The sequence below is a fragment of the Felis catus genome, chromosome A3, assembly GCF_018350175.1.
Source record: "Felis catus isolate Fca126 chromosome A3, F.catus_Fca126_mat1.0, whole genome shotgun sequence".
Lineage (NCBI taxonomy): Eukaryota > Metazoa > Chordata > Mammalia > Carnivora > Felidae > Felis > Felis catus.
Window position 1 is genome coordinate 11,997,704 of NC_058370.1, and position 18,093 is coordinate 12,015,796.

Below are 18,093 nucleotides of genomic sequence, written 5' to 3' on the forward strand. Positions count from 1 at the left end.
TGCCAGAATCTCTGTGTGACCCATTGGGAGAAGCCAACTGGCGGGCAGCGGTTGCCAGAGCCTTCACTGCAAGCTGCGTTTGTGTGACGGGCTTGAGGTTGTTAGGTAGATGGTATCTACAGCTCGATGAAAATGACCATATTTTCTCAGTTGCTTATGGCTATCCTTCATAGAATAGTCGGGAAACATCCATGGTCTCTATCAGTGGTCCTCAACCAGCGGTGACTTTGTCTCCTAGGGGACATCTGGCAGTGTCAGGGACATTTGCGATCGTCACAATAGTGGGGGCATCTAGTAGGTGGAGGCCAAACGATGCTGCTCCACATCCCCCAGGGCACAGGACAGGATACCCCCCAATGTCATTTGTCCCCAAATGTCGATAGTGCAGATGTTGAGAAACTCCAGTTTCTCCAGGATCCTGTTGTTATTGGGGTAAAAGCCACCTCCAGGGGCACCTGAGTACTTCAGTCGGTTGGGCTTCTGACTCTTGATTTCAGCTCCGGTCAAAATCTCATTGTTTGTGAGTTCAAGCCCCGCATTGGGCTCTGTGCTGGCAGCACAGAACCTGCTTGGGATTCTGTCTCCTGTTTCCCTCTCTGCCCCTCCCCTGCTTGCTCTCTCCCTCTCTCTCTCCAAAATAACTAACTAAATAAACAAACAAACACTAAAAGCCACCTCCAGCTGTCTGGGGTGGTGGGGGACAGGCTTGAGGAATGGAAGGGATAAGTTGTGTTTGGACGAGTCGAGCAGTCCCTGAGATCATTTGGGAGCTAGAGGGAAGAGGACCCTAGAGGTATTTTGCAGAGTGTTTCTTGAGACCACATTACACGCCATGCCCTCTGCCGCCTGCTGAGCACAGGGGCATGTGGGAGGATTTTATCTCAGCTCTGGAGAAATGTCTAGTTAGCTGAATGACAGACACTAAGGATTTTGAGGGATACGGAGGGAAACACCTGGGCCAGGAGTTTGAGTCCTGACTTTGTTTCTGTGAAAAACACCGGCTCGTGCCTTCTCTACTCTGATGCTTCATTTTTAGCTCTGCAAGCCCTGGACTCCCAGGGCTGAGATGATCGAAAAACAAGATGGTAGGACATGGGGATTTGGGGAGCTGGACAGAGGTTCTGGCATCACTGGGGTTCCCAGGAGGCAGGGCACAGCTGGGGGCCAAGGAGGTCCAACAACAACGAGGACAGAGCATAGGCAGAAGCCCCGGCCGTCTTTTAGCCAAAGAGGAGTTGATACAGGGAAAGAGAAGGTTGTTAGGAAGAGGAGACAGTGCAGAGGATAAACTTCTCAAACTGGAGTTGGGGTCTCAGGCGACGTGGGATTGGCCACAAATCCTGCAGCTGGGTTTTACCATTGACCAGAACCCTTCTTGTCCCCAACTGGGGTGGCCGGTCACTCTGCTCGAACTGCCCATTTCCAATCTCCTGACCTAGCCGCTGTTCTAACGCTCCATGTTCGAGGACTTTCTTAGGTCACCAGGGACCAGTTTGCTCTTACATACTTAAAATTATGCAATTGGCAGTTAACGCCAGTGGGAGCAGCTCTCCAACAAGGATTGACAGGCGCTGGTAGCTAAACCTCTTAGCGCTTTCAACCCTCAAATGGGATAACTCTGAGGCATACGTTCTATGCTGGCTCCCAGAGTTCCCCGATGGGATTAAGCTCCAATTGACTATAGTAGTAATTTGTGTGAAAACGCATCCTCCATCGACTGCCTTCTTTTCCCTGTCTCATTCCCTCAAGCTCCAAATGGTGCCACCTGGGATCGTCTCCCAAGTAATCTACTTGTACTCGAGATCTTTGTGTCAGGGTCGCCTCGTGCGGGAACCCAAGCTAAGGCGCGCGACTATCTCCCCCACTTCCGGGTCTCTGTCTATGCGGTTAAAATGAGACCGACCCCATCCCCCAACTCCAGGGATGGGCACATGACTCGGAGCTGACCAATCACACCACCATACCTCTTTGGCTACAGTGATTGGTTCAGGGGTCGTCACGTGACCCCCAACCAGGCCAATGACAGCTTCTTCCTGGACTTCTACCGAGACGATTGGGAACAGGAACCTTTTTCTGCTGCGGTCCCCAAACTCTTGGGACGTTAGGTTGGGGGCCGGTGTTCTCTGAGGATGAAGCCGCCTCAGAGGATGCTGGTGCTGAGCTGAGGAAGCGAAATCAGATCCAGGTGGCCTTATGTGCATCCCTGGTTCCGGCGCAGTGTGTAATTTGAAGTGCCGTTTATTAGCCTGGTCCATCCTGAGCTCTCCTAGGCAGGCCTATTTCCCATAGCTCCTCGGGTTTGCCCTCCCTATCTGGCCCCTCAAGTGACAGGGTTTGCAGTCCCTGGATTTGGCCCGGAAATCGTTCTTGCCTGAGTGTTCTGAGTTGCTTTAGCAACATTGTGGAGCAAGGGGAGTTACCAACGTTCAAGGTGGCGGAATAACCTGTTTGAGAAATCAACTACTTTTCATTTCCTCAACTCCAGAGTCATTGGGAAAGAATGAAAGGTATTTCCCCGACTCTGTGCCAAGAAGGTAGCTGGACTTTGTGATCGAAAGATCTGGGTTTCCTTTCACCCCCAGTTAGGAAAACAGGCCGTCCTTCCCCAAGGTCCTAGAATCTCAGCTTGTGGTGAGCAGGACCACCTACGAGGGGGGCCTTGGAGGACCTCGTTCCAAAGTGGAGTCTCCGGCCCCAGCCCTGGGGGGACTCAGTCATAACCTTTGAGGACCAGACCCGGGAATTTGTCTTTCAAACACGCTTCTCCAAAGGTTAAGAAACTTAGGACTCCTTTATTTAAGTGAAGAAAACCCTTTTGAAACTGGCTTATGCAAAAGAGGCAATTTATTGGCTGAAGTAACCGGAGAGTTCTGGCTTTAGGCCTAGCTGGATTCACGAACTCAGATGTGGTCGCCAGACAGTCTCTTGCCATCTCTTGCCTTTTCTCTTCAGTGCGTTGGCTCCGTTCTCAGACTCCACCTGACAAGATGGCGAGTGGGGCTCCGGGCCTGCATTCTGCTGGGTACAAGTCCGGTGGGAAAAGGAGGGTCATTTCCCGAAAACCCTACTGTAGTTCCAGCATCCACTCTGATTGGACTAACTTAGGACATGGTCTGTCCCTGAACAGGTCACCAAAGGAAGGTGACGTTCAGATTGTCCAGGTCTGGTCACATGCCTGTTGGGGTAGGGATGGCCCCACCTGGACATAAGGAGAGGAAGTTCCCTGAAGAAGTACTGAGCGGTGTGTGCAAACATGGGGGAATGAATTCTGGACAGGCAAGGCCGGTTGTGGTCAGTGTGGAGTCCCTGGTGTAGGCCATGTATCTTGAGGGCTCTGGGCTTCTTGGCACCCTTGTGGCTCCAAGTTCTTCTTTGGTTCAGATCACAAAAGGAGAATATTAGGCTCCCACTCAGGAAATAACCAAAACCATAAAGCAGGCGCTGTTGATTGCTTCTTTTCCCTTCTTCCTGGCCATCAGAACCGAATTTTGCGGGACCAAGGAGCAGCGTGCAAGGCCCAGAGGATGAATTCTGTTTGGTCTAAGCCAGCATGGGAATCCTGTCTCCCTTTGACCTAGTCTTGGGGTAAGCATGGGACCCAATCCTGGCCAGCGAGGTAGCAGGGGTAGTATGCTGAGGGCTTCTGGGTAGGATTCTCCTTTCTGTTAAAAGAGACAAGTTTTCTCCCCAACCCCTTTTCTTTCATACATATATTCCTCCATTCTTTGGACATGGTTGTACTAGGACGTGACTTTTGGAGCTACAGCACTTACTTTGAGACTCTAAGGGAATGGCCAAGGGAATCCTCAAGAAACTGACCCGTTGCCCTAATACTGAGATGCCGAAGTTCCCAATCCCAAAACATTTTACTTACCGACTTATTGTTACCTGAGATAATAAAGATCGACATTTAAGGCTCTCTTAACTGAGTGTCAGGTTACCTGCAGCCCAACCGTGCCCTAACGGATCCACCTGCAGACTTTAGAAGTTTAAAGCACGGAAGGCGGAACCAAAAAGGCTGCCACTTCTCTGCGATTGTTCCGGTTCTACAGCCGGTCAGGCTTCTCCCACTTTGCTCTTTGACTCTTTCCTCGCGAAGCTCTTGCAGCTGAATAAGCATTAATAATTCATCAGGACCCCACCACTCTGGGCTGAATTGTGTAAACTTCCTTGTTAGTCTGAAGGTTTCCTGAAGCCCTGTGCAAGCATTTACCATGTAGAGGGTAAGACGGGGCTAACCTAGGAGTTTGGCCTCTAACAGTGTAATTTTTGTGTTGAATTTTTTTTTTTATTTGTTAATAATATCAAACCTACAGAAGAGTTGGATGAATAAAAATGGGACAAAGAACACCTAAGAGAAAGCATGAGCAGGAGAGGGGCAGAGAGAGAGGGAGAGAGAAAAATCCCGAGCAGGCTGTGTGACATGGGGTTCGATCCCACGAACTGTGAGACCATGAACTGAGCTGAAATCAAGAGTCAGACGCTTAACTGACTGAGCCACCCAGGTGCTCCTTTTAACATTTTATTTTATTTTATTTTTTATTTATTTATTTTTTTTAACATTTTATTTTATTTTTGGGACAGAGAGAGACAGAGCATGAACGGGGGAGGGGCAGAGAGAGAGGGAGACACAGAATGGGAAACAGGCTCCAGGCTCTGAGCCATCAGCCCAGAGCCTGACGCGGGGCTCGAACTCACAGGCCGCGAGATCGTGACCTGGCTGAAGTCGGACGCTTAACCGACTGCGCCACCCAGGCGCCCCCTTAACATTTTATTTTTAAGTAATCTCTACGCCCAACGTGGGGCTTGAACTCACAACTCCGAGATTAAGAGTCACGTGCTCCACCAACGGAGCCAGCCAGGCGCCCCTCAACCTTCATACTTTACAATTATTGATAAAAAAATCTTTAATCTACCTTTTCTACCATTTGCATTCCAATAATATACAAATTTTACTAATTCCAATAATATACAATTATATACAATAATATACAATTTTGCTAATTGATCCAAAAATGTCTTAAAGTGTTTTTTCTCCTCCAGCACAAGAACCAGTCCGTTTAGGGTCAGATATTGCATTTAGTTGTCATGTCTCTTTAATTTCCTTTCATCTGGAGCATCAGTCTTTCTTTGTCTCGTGTGACTTTGAAATTTTTGAATAATACTCTCCCCACCCCCTTGTCTCGCTCTCTTTTTTAAAAAACAGTATTTCTTGGGGCGCCTGGGTGGCTCTGTTGGTTGAGCGTCCGACTTCAGCTCAGGTCGTGATCTCTTGGTCCGTGAGTTCAAGCCCCACGTCAGGCTCTGTAGGGAGTTAATGGAGAGATCTACGGGAAGTAGTTACCTCTGTGAGTCTGCCTGGGCCTAAGACAGCTTTTGGCCAGCAGGACTAGCTAGAAGTGGAATAGTGGAAAGCAAAGACAAGTTCTCCAATCATGAGAACAGAACAACTACAAAACTGGTCTGACAAGTGTTTCTTAAGTTCATTTGTTTTCATAATCTCTACAACCGTTATGGGGCTCGAACTCACAACCCTGGCATCAAGAGTCGCATGCTCTTCCAACTTGAGCCAGCCAGGCACCCCTTAGTGAGTGTTTTAATAGAAGCAAACATAAGGTACAATGAGAGATGCAAGGGTTTACTGGATCGAGTCTAGAAATCAAGGAAGTCTTCCTGGAGTAGACAACATTTGAGCTGAGACCTAAATAGTCAAGAGAGAGCCGGTTGAAATGGGGGAAGAGCGGAGGAATTAGCACATGCAAATGCCTAGAGGTGAAATCGGATATTGGAGGGCTAAAAGTAGATCAGTCTGACTGGAGCCTAAGTATGAGATAAAGAGGGTCAGGGCGATGCCAGGGTGTTTGCAGGTCTTTATAACAAGGAGTTTGAACTCTGTCCTAGGAGCAACGGGAAGTCATGGAAGGATTTGAAGCAGGGGGAGGGACGTGTCATACAGAGGTGTTAGCAAGTTGGAGATGGGAGGATTTTCTGATGTCGCCCTTCCAGGAAAAGTCCAAATACCTCTATGGCAACCCTGAGCCCTGCATCTTCGAGGGTTTGCTAACTTTGGTTTCCTTCCTTCTCCTTCCTTTCCTTCTATTTCCCCCAGGCAATCTGGGCAATAGAGCATGGGGAAAGTGACCGCACCGGTTACGATATTTTCAACTGCAAGTGACAGCATGCCCGACTGACCGTGGCTTAAGCGAAGAAGAAGTGGAATTATCCTTTATAACAAAAAGTCTGGAGGTCGGCAGCTCCAAAGTCGTTTTGATGTGTCAAGGACCCAGGCTTATCTTTCTGCTACGTCATCTCCAGTGGTTGGCTTTTGGCCTCAGACTCATGCCCATCCCAGCTACTGCTGCATCATAGAACGTTTGATCACAGGACACCGATCAAAGCAGGAAGGAAGGGATGGGGGGACAAAAGGCTTTCACCCCCTTGAAGCTCTATATTATTAATGAAGTGGATCCTCAGATTTCTCCTGACCTTTCATTGGCTGAGAGCTGGATCATATGCCCATTCTGGACCAATCATTGCTTAAAGAGAATGCGCACTTTTACTTAAGATGGGTCATGATTTATCTGCTGGGGCTGGAGAGCCAGCCACCCTCCAAAGATCAAGGGATTTCTACCCCTTAGCCGGGCCCCAAATCAAGGTTCTCTGGGCAGGGAAGATGTGGAAGCGGGGTGGGAATGCCTCTGGGGTAGCAAGGGGCAGTGTGTCAGACGGAGTGAGGTTTGTAGAAGGTAGGAGAGGTGTTCTGCTTGTGAAAAATAAATATGAGAGAAAGCAGAATTGATCAAGGGGGCCTCACTTCAATGCAGGTCCGCAAAGTCCTTGTCAACTCCTTGGGGGGCTCCGGAGCAAAGATTGTTGGTTAGAGGAGCCCCACGTTGGGCCAGATGGCCAGCCCTGGTGTCCCGCCATACTCAGTCATTGACCTGGGGCAACGCAGGAAGAGCATGGCCTCGGCTTGAAAGTTGAGACAGACCCTTAAGACATTGCAGCTGGAGGCTGTCAGCTCGCTGCGTTCTTCACAGGCAACTAGCAAGTTCTTGCAGCTGTGCCCCTCCAGGACTGTCATAGGGTGCCCAGTGTCTGGCCTGGCTATGCCCAAAGAAGTCAAATTTGAGGTGACAAATCCATTTCTGCCCAGGGGCAGCATCAAGTTTGACAGAAGGAAGCAGAAGAACCATCGAGAGATTAGGCTCAATTCAGAAATTGAGCTTCACCTTTAGAAAAACATTTTTTCTCACACATAGGATATTTTCATTATAGCAAAATGGGAAATTTCACATATGTGCAGAGAAGAAGATGAGAATCAATCATAATTCTTCCACCATCGATGAGGATGATATTAGTAAGGTAATAATAGCTACCATTGATGGAATGGTGATTATGTGCCAGGCACTGTGATAAACCATTCGTGTTCATAATCTCATTTAGTCCCAGCTCTGCTGCTTGAGTGAGTTCCTTAGCCCCTGTATGCCTCTGTCTTCTCCTCTGACTAATGGGGCGATACAATAATACCTATCTATCACTTGGGGTCCTGTGGATTCCCTTCGTTAAATGTGAAGTGCTCGGAACATTGCCTGACTCAAATAAATGCTCAAGGGAGAGCCTGGCTGGCTCGGTTGGTGGAGCATGTGACTCTTGATCTCGGGGTTCTGAGATGGAGCCCCACGCTGGGTGTTGAGATTGTTTAAAAAGAAAATCTTTAAAATAAATAAGTGAATAAACAAATGCTCAATAAATGTTAGTAATTATTTTTGTTCTAAGCCCCCATTCCTTTATCTACAATTGTGAAAACCAACAGTTTCCCACAAATTTGGCACCCCAAACTCATTTGGGAGCAAACCCTGACCTGATCTGAGGTTATTTATAATCTCGTCAAACCATTTTCATGTGAATCCGTATTCATATGTTTCATATCAATATGTTTGATTATGGGATGGCTCTAAAATATGTGGAACATAGACGACATGGCTTTTCTAAAATCTAGAAATATCTAAGTTTTGAAACACTGATTTCTGATAAGAGGTTGTGGACTGGTGCTCTCAATCCTCATGACAACTCTGTGAGATGGGTCCTTTTAGTATCCTCATTTTATTGATGAGGAAAAAAAAATTTTTTTAAGTGGTTTTCTTTCCAACAGAACTTTCCAGAGACTTTCATCTATTATGCGCTGTAAATCTCCACAAGAGGGGCTATAGAATGCAGCTGTTCTCTGGACTCATGGACTTTGAATGTCAAGGTCATTTTTTCATACAGGTCCTCCCCTTGCTAACATTGAAAATCAGGGAAGCCTCTTGGAGGAGATAAGGAACCCTGGGCAAACCGGGAACATGAAGGGGCCAAGTACACACAGGCAGACGGGGAAATCCTTGATGACTCCCTCCTGGTCATCTATTGACTTTGTGTGACCTTGAAAAAAAATTCCACCCCTTGACTCCTAAAACAGATGGCAAAACCATCTTCCAGGTTCCTTGGCTAGTCAGCAACATTTTCTCTACTGTCTTTAAAAAGGAAGGAGCCTGATGCATTTGCAACAGTCATTCAAAAGAACTTCCCAGGGGTGTGGCCGGTGTTAGTTTCCTGGAAATCCTTGGGAACATCAGGCTGGGTTGGCTGAGCCGCTCAGTGGCGGGAAAGCAGGCAGGAAACATTCTGAATGTCCCTTGAGCTTTGCGTGCTGGGTCCCAGATCACCTTCTGACCCTTAAGTAACTGAACTTGTCAACATTTCTTCTTTCACCATCCTAACAGCCTCTTGGAGACTATTTCAGCAAGGACCAGTCTTGTCAGATTAAATTTATTTATTTCATACACTAAAAGAAATGTAAAATTCAAGTGTTCCACTGATTTTGAAGTTTTATTTTCTAGTTCTTGAGATACGAAAAGCTGACCCAAAGTAAACAAAATTCAAGCAGAATAAAAATATCCGGGAAAAGTGAGTCTCCCTCTCATCCGCTTCCCACTGACTCCTGTCCCCATCCCAGGAGGCATCTAGGGATTCCAGTTTTGCACATCCCCTTCCAGGTAAACCTTAGATGTATATAAGCATATATCATTGTATCTATTGAGATGATTTGGCTCTAAGTACAAAACACTATCCAACCACGGCTCCTGGGTGGCTCAGTCGGTTAGGCGTCCGACTTCAGCTCAGGTCATGATCTCACGGTTGGTGGGTTCAAGCCCCCCGTGGGGCTCTGTGCTGACGGCTCAGAGCCTGGAGCCTGCTTGGGATTCTGTGTCTCCCTTTCTCTCTGCCCCTCCCCCACTTGTGCTCTGTCTCTGTCTCTCAAAAATAAATAACTGTAAAAAAAATTTTTTTTAATTAAAAAACAAAAAAAAATCCCCAAAAAACCAATATCTAACGTACAAATGTATGACTTTTCATAGAACACTTTCAGAGTTGGTTCATTTGGGAAAGTAATGATATCATCAAAGATCCAGATTCTTTCTGTCCCTCTGCTGCATCTTCCTTAGAGGTATGACATCGGTCCCTGCACCTTTGTGTCTCTATATTAGGTGAGTCGGTACGTGGGCTATAAGAGTGTCCCGAACGCCACTGCTATGCCAGGACAGCAGGCCATACCTCCACTGTGCTTTATAAGAGATGGACAGCTTCGTGATCACATCCACTAAACCCCGCTGAGTGGACTCCCCAGTTCAGCTTATCTTTAGCTGATCCCTCCAAGTGCCCAAGGCTCTCCCATGTCACCTGACCCTGAGGTAGGGAATGGGCGGGGGGAGGGGAGCTGGAGAGACAGTGGTCTTGATGGCTGTAGTTCTAACACCTTCCCTTGGCAGGTGTTACAGAATCACAAGACGCCGTGACCACACTGAAAGGGCTGTCCAGTTGAGGGGTGCTGAACTCATGCTTCATCCACTTCTTGGCAGATCTACCTCTGGGTTTACAGGAAAGCCAGGCAGGACTGGTTGTTGGACGGGATGTAACAAGCGAGTGAAAGAGAGAAATCGAGAGTGATTCTAATGAGCCTTTGGGATTGAGCAACCAGGTGTTCAGTAAGGGAGGGTTAGGCGTAGAAAGAGAGGGAGACACAGAATCCAAAGCAGGCTCCAGGCTCCGAGCTGTCAGCACAGAGCCCGACGCGGGGCTCGAACTCACGGACGGTGAGATCATGACCTGAGCCGAAGTCGGACGCTTAACGGACTGAGCCCCCCAGGCGCCCCTATATATTATGTATAGGTGTACATCTATTTATCATCTATCTATCCATGTATCTCTGATTTAAAATTTACCTGGAAGGTGACATACGAACCTAGCAATGATGCATACATTCTGGGGGGGGGGGGGGGCGGGTGAAGTGGGATAGGGAAGGAAGAGAGACAGAGAGGCTTACTTTTTTTGGGTCCTTTTATCCTGCTTGTACAAGGAAATAAATGGAGGCTCTGATGTAACTCGCCTAAGGCCACACAGCATGTGGGTGGCAGGGGCTGTCATTTGAAACAGACGCTGGCTGGCCCCGCTGCAGAGTCCAAGCTCCTTCCATTCTAACAGACCCTCCCCTAACGGAAAGGGAAACGGGCCCCTCCAGGATAAATGCCGGTCTCCTCACTTCCTCTCCCTGGGCTGGCTCGTCTGCGTGTCTCCCTGTGGCATCTCCTGCAGCCGAATATCAATAACGGCCTGAAAGGATTCCTGTCCGTGGCTGAGCAAGGCTGCGTGCACTCTTCTCCCCTCTGTTATGGAAACCACAAATCCTGTGGCTACAGCTGCAAATAAAAATAGTCCTGGAGGGCCCCCAGACTGCACACCTGCTCCCACTGGATGAATGTCTCCTTCTTTACTAAAGATTAGAGCTGCTTGGGATTCCAGTCGAAGAGGCCTGGGTTCTAACCCCGGTTTTCCCACTGCTGATGGAGCTGTGTGTTCTTGGGCAAGTTACTCACCTTCTCTGTGCCCCAGTTTCCTCATCTTCAAAGTGATATTTTTAAAAAATCTCACAGGATTGAGATGCTTGGGTGGCTCATCAGTTAAGGGTCTGACTCGTGATTTGGGCTCAGGCCATGATCTCATGGTTCATAAGATCGAGCCCCACGTTGGGCACTGTGCTCACAGTGTGTGTAGCCTGCTTGGGATTCTTTCTCTCTTTCTCTCTCGCCCTCTCTTCTTCCTCTCAAAGTAAGATTAAAAACAATCTCACGGGATCGTAAGGGCTCAGAGAGTTAGCTGTCGTAAATTGCTTGTTTCTCTGTCTACCTGGTTTACATTAGTCTAACAGCATTCCTGCTGCCTCACACCCTCCCTCCCCCTACGGGGCCTTAGCACATGCTCTTCCCTGTGCTAGGATGCTGGTCCCTTTCCTCTATGGCTACTTAGTGGCTATCGGTCCTTCAGGGGCTCCAGCCTTTGTGAGGGCAGGATCACTTTTGCTCTCCACTGTGGCCCTGACAGCCAGCAACACACGTATGTCTGGCATAGAGTTGACTTCCGTTAAATATCCGTTCACGGAGTGAGTGAAGGACTAAATGGACAAAGGAGACAAGTGATCAGTTAGTGCTAAGTCATTCGACAAGTGTTCTGTGAATAAGCACGAGACCTACTCTATTGTATCCTCGTGAGGATTAAAAATGTGAAGCGTGTACAATACCTACCCGAAGCCTGCAGTACCACTGACTAAGGATTGCTCGTAGCACTATTTTATATTGTCATGATTTCGGTTTCCTGCAGATGTTCTCATGGCTTCCTGCTGGAATGAGGCTCTGGTAGGATGCTCCTCCGGGCCCTGCAGAGCCCCACCCAACAGCTGGGTCCTGTGCTCAGGCAAGCAGCCTCAGCCCTTCCCCAGAGGCAGGACTCGGTCTCGTCCCGAGGAAACAAATTCCTGGCTGCTGGCACAGCTTCTGCAACTTGGCTCCCATCTCTCTGTGGATTGTCTCCTTCAGGTACAGAGCATCGTGGACACATTACGTGGGGTTGGGCCAGTCCGTGGTGACCCCTCTCTTTGGAACAGGTGTGGACGCCCTAGGGAGTCATGCTTACAACTGCACAACCCTACCCTCCAGCCGGAGTTGACTGGATAAAGACGGGGACCTGATTAACTGAGCCAACCGGATCCTCTCTCCTGAGATTTTGGGGTTATGATCTAGGGATTTTCGTGAGCTGTTGCTTACGGGATGGGTGCACCCTCAGGTGCTGTGAGGCGGCCATATTTGGTCATGGGCTTGGGGAAGGAGAGAGAGAGAGAGGAAAGGAAAGAGCAGAGATGAAGGAATCTGTGGGCAGAATGGTAAAGGAACACAGAATACAGATGCCACAATTCCAGGTGACTTTTCGGACGCCGGTTCCAGAAATGTCTGAAGCCACTGCACTTCCTGCCCTTGTGTTTGGCATGATAACAGCGGTTCTCACGTAAAGACAGCTGGGTGGTAGAGCCGATACCTACTGTCTCTGCTTTTCAGGCATCCTGCCTCCTGAGCTCAGGGCCTGACCACTGGGCTAGGGCCCTCCCCGCGAGCTGTCTCTGTGCCTGAGACTCGCCCTGGGAATCCCCACGCCTGTGGCCCGTCAGCCTGGCTACAGCAGAGGCCGGTCCAGCGTGAGAGACTGCAGTGTCTCCTCAGATGGCCTCACAGGGCACTTTGCCAGGCCCTTTTTTCCTCTGGAGCCCGGCCTGGCTCACACAGGCCGCTCTGTGAGGCCGTGGGCAGGAGGCCTCTGTTGCCAGCAGAGTTCAGTTACCCCAGTGACATTCAATTGTTCCTAAGAGAAGAGGCCTGCTTGCGGCAGCTCCTAGACCTGGATTCCAGGAAGCTCTGCCTGACTCCTTTCCTGTTTGTTTCCAATCAGCCAGTCGGCCTGTATCACCGGATTGCATAAGTCTGCCGGCTGCTAGCACTGTCTCTCTCTTGCTGTTGTCTCCATACCGCTCGGAGCTCACACCAGCCTGGGAGGAAGACACAGGGCATATCAGCCGGAGTTTGCTGCTGCCCAGGCAGACCCAAACAGCAGCGTGGCCCCGCCAGGTTTCCAGTTTCCAGGGATGTGTGACTGACCCTAGAATGAGGATCCCAGGGTCTCATCCCAGAAAAGAGATCCCTAGGGTGACATTTCACCCTTGTGGGAAGGACCCGTGGCTGTGTGGACACTGGCACAGCCTCTCTACCCTCCGCAGAGTAGTTTGCAGGGGCTAGGAAAACTGAGACTGGATGTGCAACTCTGGACGCAACTCCCTGAGCTCACATCCTGGCTCTGCCATTGACTGGCTGTGTGACTTTGGGGAAATTACTGAACCTCTCTGTGCCCAGTTTCTGCATCTGTACTGCAGAGAGAATAACAAAAACCTCCCTTATCAGACTGAAATAGGATTTGAATCATTTAATACAAGGAAAAGGTTCAGTACAATGCCTGGCATATAATACAGGCTGAATAAGTACAAGCGGTTATTATTATAACAATAACTATTATTGCTAATTTTCAAAAGAGAAAGGTCATTTTTATGCCCAGGAAGATATGGATAGTAATATTCATTGCAGCGTGACTTTTAGTAGTGACCGATTGAAAACCAGCTAAATATCTCTCAGTAGGAAAGGGCTGAACCAATCATGGCACATCCACACTATAGAATCCTGTGCAGCAGTTCAAAGAGAGTGCAGCAGAGCTGTGTGGCCTGATACGAAAAACTTCTAAAATCTAGTGTTCAGCCAAAAAAACACAAAAAACAAAACCCAAGAAGCAGAAGGATACAAAAAGCCTGAAAACTTGCGCAAAACAAAAATGCAAAGCCGTCTATCAGTAACGTACATATGCAAACGCACAGGAAAACCGTCTTGAAGAGCAGCAGTCTGCTACAGCTGTCACTAGCCACGGGCAGCTATTTACATTTAAATGTAAAGTCATTAAAATTAACTAAAATTTAAAATTCAGCTCCTCCGTGGTATCAGCCACCCTTCAAGGGCTCGGTAGCTTCATGCGGCCTGTGGCTGGCGGCTAGCATATTGGACGGTGCAGGTATAGAATATCTCCATCATTTTAGTACATTCTATCGGATGGTGCTGGTCTGGATGGGTTAAAAAAAAAAAAAGCCAAACTGAGGGAAACTCTGCATGCAATAACTAACTTGGAATAAAAAAAAAAAGTCAAATTGATAATAGCAATTACCCTGGCATGGAGAGAGGAAGGATTGCAGAATATTGTTTATTCTTTGAGCAGGTGTTTATTGAGCACTTACTCTGTGCCAGGCACTATCCTTACACTGGGATCTCAGCTGTGGATACAATGGACCCAACTCCCTGCCCTCTTGGGGGTTTTGTTCCAGCGGGTGGTAGGTCGTGGAAATGGGTGCTTTGGATAAAGAATGCTAGCAGATGGCACAGGGTGATCATTAAAGACATTTTTTACACTTACCTGCATTTTTTTATTTTTATTTTTTAATGTTTGTTTAGTTTTGAGAGAGAGAGAGAGATACACACAAGGATTGCAAATGGGGGGAAGGGCAGAGAGAGAGGGAGACACAGAATCGGAAGCAGGCTCCAGGCTCCGAGCTGACAGCACAGAGCCTGACACGGGGCTCGAACTCACAAACCGTGACATCTTGACCTGAGCAGAAGTCGGATGCTTAACCGCTGAGCCACCCAGGTGCCCCTCACCTGCATTTTTTTTTTTTTTTTAATGAGGAGACTGCTTTACTTGTGTAATGAGAAATTTATAAAAGGAAACAAAAGTACCTCATTCCTGGAGAGAGGAAACTTGTATTACTGCCCCGGTTCTGTTCCTAACTCGTGCAGGAAGTGGCGGCTTAACCATTCTGTTCCTCCATTTCTTTACCTTAATGCGCATGAGGCAAGGGCTCTGAGGCCCTGCCAGCCCCTCCACCGTGTGACTGAATGCCTCCATCACTCTCTCCACCTGTCCAGAGACGCGTGGATTGCTGGATGGAGTTATTTGGAAGTGTTAACAGGTAAAGAGTCTGCAGGAACCTGATACAAGAATCAGAACAAACCCAGGGGGAGAAGGGGGAGGAAGGGTCAGAGGGGAAGGAGGGAGAGGGGGAGGTAAAGGAGGGAGGTAGGGAGACCTTCTGCCGTGAGTAGAGAATTGGCTCTCCATCCAGCTTCCCCCGAGGGCTGCCTCAGTGTACCTGTTTCAATCAATACAGAGTTCCTGAGAACTTCTGGCTACAGTCATGCAGACAGACGCTTTTTAATAATAGCTAATATTTACTGGGCACTCACTATGCTCTCGGCATCCTTTAATGTAGATTTACTCATTTAATCCTCAAAAGTCTGTGGGGGTCAATACAATTTATCAACCCCATTTTACAGATGAAAAAAACCGAAGTTCCAACGAACGAAACAACACTGGACTTTTTGATGGGGGAGACTGGCCTTCAACCCAGAGGCCAGCCTCCAGAGCCCTTGGTCTTAACCACCGTGCTTCACACCTGCTTATAGTCAACTGGAACATAAAACAGAAGAAATAAAGGCTTTCGCTTGGTCGAAGGAGTTCACGCATGTGGTCTTGGGTACATCGCCAATTAATTCTTTTTTTTTTTTAATTTTTTTTAAACGTTTATTTATTTTTGAGACAGAGAGAGACAGAGCATGAACGGGGGAGGGTCAGAGAGAGAGGGAGACACAGAATCGGAAACAGGCTCCAGGCTCTGAGCCATCAGCACAGAGCCCGACGTGGGGCTGGAACTCACGGACCGTGAGATCATGACCTGAGCCAAAGTAGGCTGCTTAACCGACTGAGCCACCCAGGCGCCCCAATTCTGATTGAGGGTGTCGCTTCTTGCTTCTGCTGTCACCACTCTCCAGAAGCAAAGGAATCCTAAGCCAGCCGGTGTCCCTCAAAATACCCGTGGCTCCCACCTCATTGGAGTAAAAGCCTTACTATGATCAATAAGGCCTTCTGTGATCACCCTCCCTGATCAGATTACCTCTGCTCTCTTTCCTCCAGCTCCCCCAGCTCCACTCCAGCCACACTGACCTCCTCCCTGCTGCCCCGACTCACCACCTTGGTCCCTCCCCTGGGCTCTAGTGTGACCTGTAACCTCTATCACAGAAGCTTCCTGGTGGAGGTGAAGTCTGGCAGGTGTGTAGGTGTAGGTGTATGTGAGCCTAGGAGGGTGAGAAGGGTTTCAGAGGAAAGGTGTGTATGTGGGCAGGAGAGGTGGAGGGCGGGGAAGTGGGGTGGGGGGCGGTGGAGAAGGAAGGGCACACTGGGATTTGCCTTTCCCTAGCTCACTCAGTCTTTCGGACTGGCACTTTGCTCCTCCTGGCTTGCCATCTGGTTTGGCTACCGGTGGCCTTCAGGTTCACTTCCATTCAATAATTTTTTGTTTAATTATGTCTTTTTCAGGGCGCCTGGGTGGCTCATGTCATGATCTCGCGGTTTGTGAGTTCGAGCCCCGCGTCAGGCTTTTTGCTGACAGCTCAGAGCCTGGAGCCTTCTTCAGATTCTGTGTCTCCCTCTCTCTCTCTGCCCCTCCCCTGCTCATGCTCTCTCTCTCTCTCAAAAATGAATGAACGTTAAAAATATACATGTCTTTTTCTGTCTTGGGGTAAGTGTGTGTGTGTGTGTGTGTGTGTGCACTCTTAAGATCTTGTTTTTTTTTTTTATTTTATTTTTAAGTGATCTCTACACCCAATGTGAGGCTCAAACTCGCAACCCTGAGATCAAGAGTTGCATGTTGCACCCACTGAGGCAGCCAGGGGCCCTAAGATCGCGTTCTCTTAAGAGCAGTTTCAGGTTTACAACAAAATTGAAAGGGAGGTACAGAGACTTCCCATATACCCCCTGCCCCGTCTCATGCACGGCCTCTGCTATTAGGATGAATCTATACTGACCCATCATAGTCATTTACAGTCCCTGGTTTACCTTACAGTTAAACATTCACTCTTGGTGTTATACATTCTATGGGTTTGGACAAATGTGAAATGGCGTATATCCATCGTTAACATACAGAGTATTCTCACCGCCCTAAAAATTCTCTGTGCTCTCTTCATCTCCCCCTCTCCTCACCCCTGGCAACCACTCGTCTTTATATTGTCTCCATAGTCTTGCCTTTCCTGGAAGGTCATATAATTGGAATCATACAGGTATACAGCCTTTTCCGATTGGCTTTTTCACTTAGTAATTTGCACCGAAGGTTTCCACTCTGGAGCCGTATGACTAATGCCGCTATGAACATTTGTGTACAAAGTTTTTGTATGGACACATTTTTGTTTTTGTTTTTTTTTAAGTGGGCACCACACCCAGCAAGGACCCCAATGCGGGGCTTGAACTCATGACCCTGAAATCAAGACCTGAGCCAGTATCAAGTGGCAGATGCTTAACCGGCTGAGCCACCTAGGCATTCCTGGATGTGTGTTTTCCATTCTTTTGTATGTATACCTCGGGGTGAAATTGCTGGGTCATATGGTAACTATGTTTCACCATCTTGAGTAACTCCACAATGTTTTCCAAGGCGGCAGCACCATTTTACATTCCCACCAGCTGCGTGTAAGTGTTCCGATTTGGGGATGCCTTTTCATACCTGCTGGTTTTTTGAGACACACAACTGTATGAGCATCTAGGTAGAAGGAGGTGAGGAAAGGTGAACAGATGGGCTGGGAGGGAAAGGCTGGTACTTGATCATGCAAGGCTGGGAGGCCTCACAGTCAGGTGTTGGATTTTATTGTGATGTCAGGGGACAGCTCTGGGAGCCTTTTAAGTGGAGAAGAAACATAAACTGATTTAGGGTTGTGTGTGTGTGTGTGTGTGTGTGTGTGTGTAATGTGTATTTTCATTGTTTTTTCGTTTAATCCCTAAGTGGATGATAATTCATATGTCCCCCTCCCCCTGCAACAGGTAACTAGTGTTTTAATTTCTTATGTGTTCATTTGGAGTTACTTTTTTTTTAATGTTTATTTTTGAAAGAGAGACAGAGAGAGAGAGAGAGAGAGAGAGAGACAGAGCATGACTAGGGGAGGGGCAGAGAGAGAGGCAAACACAGAATCCGAAGCAGGCTCCAGGCTCTGAGCTGTCAGCACAGAGCCTGACACGGGGCTCGAACCCACGAACCATGAGATGGTGACCTGAGCTGAAAGCAGACCCTTAACCGTTTGAGCCACCCAAGCGCCC

At 48.3% G+C, this 18,093-nt stretch overlaps 2 long non-coding RNA genes across 4 annotated transcripts; both read left to right on the forward strand.

The window, feature by feature from the left end:
• The first annotated feature begins 663 nt into the window (after positions 1 to 663).
• LOC109497953 lies at positions 664 to 6,564 on the forward strand. Of its 2 annotated transcripts, none has more exons than XR_002154436.3 (3): positions 664 to 2,507; positions 3,480 to 3,585; positions 3,745 to 4,477. It is a non-coding gene; the product is annotated as an uncharacterized LOC109497953 (long non-coding RNA). The 2 variants fall into 2 exon arrangements; XR_002154437.3 differs by lacking the exon at positions 3,745 to 4,477 and adding an exon at positions 6,110 to 6,564 and having other exon boundaries at positions 680 to 2,507.
• A 4,512-nt stretch (positions 6,565 to 11,076) lies between these two features.
• On the forward strand, positions 11,077 to 16,327 carry LOC109497954. Of its 2 annotated transcripts, none has more exons than XR_006595112.1 (3): positions 11,077 to 11,912; positions 15,291 to 15,490; positions 15,928 to 16,327. It is a non-coding gene; the product is annotated as an uncharacterized LOC109497954 (long non-coding RNA). The 2 variants fall into 2 exon arrangements; XR_002740808.2 differs by lacking the exon at positions 11,077 to 11,912 and adding an exon at positions 14,546 to 14,926.
• Positions 16,328 to 18,093: the final 1,766 nt, after the last annotated feature.